We start from the raw sequence: 2,500 nt of genomic DNA, 5'->3' as shown, positions 1-2,500 counted from the left end.
AGGAAAATGACAGATTACCATTTGCCATCCACCCTTGCTGATGTTTTACCATCTATAAATGGCGTGCGTGCATGCTCTTCCATGGCTTACGGCCATACCACCCTGAATACGCCCGATCTCGTCCGATCTCGGAAGCTAAGCAGGGTCGGGCCGGGTCAGTACTTGGATGGGAGACCGCCTGGGAATACCCGGTGCTGTAAGCTTTTTATTCTCACCTTTCATCAGCAGAGGGCGCTGCTCCTCCTTTACTGGAGCCAGCTCCTTGGAAAACAGCACCAGTGGACAAACTCTCTTTTTTTTTTGTTTTAATTTGTCAGTGAGTATATGTGCATTAACTGAAAAGTAAATGGCGTGTGGGTCTTGTCATGGCGCTTGTTGAGTGCAGGAAAATGACAGATTACCATTTGCCATCCACCCTTGCTGATGTTTTACCATCTATAAATGGCGTGCGTGCATGCTCTTCCATGGCTTACGGCCATACCACCCTGAATACGCCCGATCTCGTCCGATCTCGGAAGCTAAGCAGGGTCGGGCCGGGTCAGTACTTGGATGGGAGACCGCCTGGGAATACCCGGTGCTGTAAGCTTTTTATTCTCACCTTTCATCAGCAGAGGGCGCTGCTCCTCCTTTACTGGAGCCAGCTCCTTGGAAAACAGCACCAGTGGACAAACTCCTTTTTTTCCCTTTTTTTTCCTTTTTTGTTTTTTTTAATTTCTCAATGAGTATATGTGCATCAACTCAAAACTAAATGGCGTGTGGGTCTTGTCATGGTGCTTGTTGAGTGCAGGAAAATGACAGATTACCATTTGCCATCCACCCTTGCTGATGTTTTACCATCTATAAATGGTGTGCGTGCATGCTCTTCCATGGCTTACGGCCATACCACCCTGAATACGCCCGATCTCGTCCGATCTCGGAAGCTAAGCAGGGTCGGGCCGGGTCAGTACTTGGATGGAGACCGCCTGGGAATACCCGGTGCTGTAAGCTTTTTGTTCTCACCTTTCATCAGCAGAGGGCGCTGCTCCTCATTTACTGGAGCCAGCTCCTTGGAAAACAGCACCAGTGGACAAACTCTCTTTTTTTTTTTTTTTTATTTGTCAGTGAGTATATGTGCATCAACTGAAAACTAAATGGCGTGTGGGTCTTGTCATGGCGCTTGTTGAGTGCAGGAAAATGACAGATTACCATTTGCCATCCACCCTTGCTGATGTTTTACCATCTATAAATGGCGTGCGTGCATGCTCTTCCATGGCTTACGGCCATACCACCCTGAATACGCCCGATCTCGTCCGATCTCGGAAGCTAAGCAGGGTCGGGCCGGGTCAGTACTTGGATGGGAGACCGCCTGGGAATACCCGGTGCTGTAAGCTTTTTATTCTCACCTTTCATCAGCAGAGGGCGCTGCTCCTCCTTTACTGGAGCCAGCTCCTTGGAAAACAGCACCAGTGGACAAACTCTCTTTTTTTTTTTTTTTTTTTTTTTAATTTGTCAGTGAGTATATGTGCATTAACTGAAAACTAAATGGCGTGTGGGTCTTGTCATGGCGCTTGTTGAGTGCAGGAAAATGACAGATTACCATTTGCCATCCACCCTTGCTGATGTTTTACCATCTATAAATGGCGTGCGTGCATGCTCTTCCATGGCTTACGGCCATATCACCCTGAATACGCCCGATCTCGTCAGATCTCGGAAGCTAAGCAGGGTCGGGCCGGGTCAGTACTTGGATGGGAGACCGCCTGGGAATACCCGGTGCTGTAAGCTTTTTATTCTCACCTTTCATCAGCAGAGGGCGCTGCTCCTCCTTTACTGGAGCCAGCTCCTTGGAAAACAGCACAAGTGGACAAACTCTCCTTTTTTTCCCTTTTTTTTCCTTTTTTGTTTTTCTTTAATTTCTCAATGAGTATATGTGCATTAACTGAAAAGTAAATGGCGTGTGGGTCTTGTCATGGTGCTTGTTGAGTGCAGGAAAATGACAGATTACCATTTGCCATCCACCCTTGCTGATGTTTTACCATCTATAAATGGCGTGCGTGCATGCTCTTCCATGGCTTACGGCCATACCACCCTGAATACGCCCGATCTCGTCCGATCTCGGAAGCTAAGCAGGGTCGGGCCGGGTCAGTACTTGGATGGGAGACCGCCTGGGAATACCCGGTGCTGTAAGCTTTTTATTCTCAAATTTCATCAGCAGAGGGCGCTGCTCCTCCTTTACTGGAGCCAGCTCCTTGGAAAACAGCACCAGTGGACAAACTCTCTTTTTTTTTTTTTTTTAATTTGTCAGTGAGTATATGTGCATCAACTGAAAACTAAATGGCGTGTGGGTCTTGTCATGGCGCTTGTTGAGTGCAGGAAAATGACAGATTACCATTTGCCATCCACCCTTGCTGATGTTTTACCATCTATAAATGGCGTGCGTGCATGCTCTTCCATGGCTTACGGCCATACCACCCTGAATACGCCCGATCTCGTCCGATCTCGGAAGCTAAGCAGGGTCGGGCCG

At 48.1% G+C, this 2,500-nt stretch overlaps 7 non-coding genes across 7 annotated transcripts in view; all 7 read left to right on the top strand.

Annotated features, from left to right (window-relative positions):
• Positions 1-84: 84 nt before the first annotated feature.
• Positions 85-203, top strand: LOC144460556 (5S ribosomal RNA). Its single transcript, XR_013489274.1, has one exon. It is a non-coding gene; the product is annotated as a 5S ribosomal RNA (ribosomal RNA).
• A 264-nt stretch (positions 204-467) lies between these two features.
• On the top strand, positions 468-586 carry LOC144460555 (5S ribosomal RNA). Its single transcript, XR_013489273.1, has one exon. It is a non-coding gene; the product is annotated as a 5S ribosomal RNA (ribosomal RNA).
• A 283-nt stretch (positions 587-869) lies between these two features.
• Positions 870-987, top strand: LOC144461199 (5S ribosomal RNA). Its single transcript, XR_013489918.1, has one exon. It is a non-coding gene; the product is annotated as a 5S ribosomal RNA (ribosomal RNA).
• A 264-nt stretch (positions 988-1,251) lies between these two features.
• LOC144460554 (5S ribosomal RNA) lies at positions 1,252-1,370 on the top strand. The gene has a single exon (XR_013489272.1). It is a non-coding gene; the product is annotated as a 5S ribosomal RNA (ribosomal RNA).
• Positions 1,371-1,642: 272 nt separating this feature from the next.
• On the top strand, positions 1,643-1,761 carry LOC144461026 (5S ribosomal RNA). Its single transcript, XR_013489745.1, has one exon. It is a non-coding gene; the product is annotated as a 5S ribosomal RNA (ribosomal RNA).
• Positions 1,762-2,047: 286 nt separating this feature from the next.
• LOC144460553 (5S ribosomal RNA) lies at positions 2,048-2,166 on the top strand. Its single transcript, XR_013489271.1, has one exon. It is a non-coding gene; the product is annotated as a 5S ribosomal RNA (ribosomal RNA).
• A 265-nt stretch (positions 2,167-2,431) lies between these two features.
• Positions 2,432-2,500, top strand: part of LOC144460551 (5S ribosomal RNA) — a 119-nt gene continuing 50 nt past the window's right edge. Inside the window, exon 1 of the ribosomal RNA XR_013489268.1 lies at positions 2,432-2,500. This exon is cut by the window's right edge and continues 50 nt beyond it. This is a non-coding gene — a ribosomal RNA (5S ribosomal RNA).

Source organism: Epinephelus lanceolatus, chromosome 22 (assembly GCF_041903045.1).
Source record: "Epinephelus lanceolatus isolate andai-2023 chromosome 22, ASM4190304v1, whole genome shotgun sequence".
In the NCBI taxonomy this organism is placed as follows: Eukaryota; Metazoa; Chordata; class Actinopteri; order Perciformes; family Serranidae; genus Epinephelus; species Epinephelus lanceolatus.
Note: the sequence above shows the minus strand (reverse complement) of the source record. Positions and strands in the feature narration are given on the sequence as shown.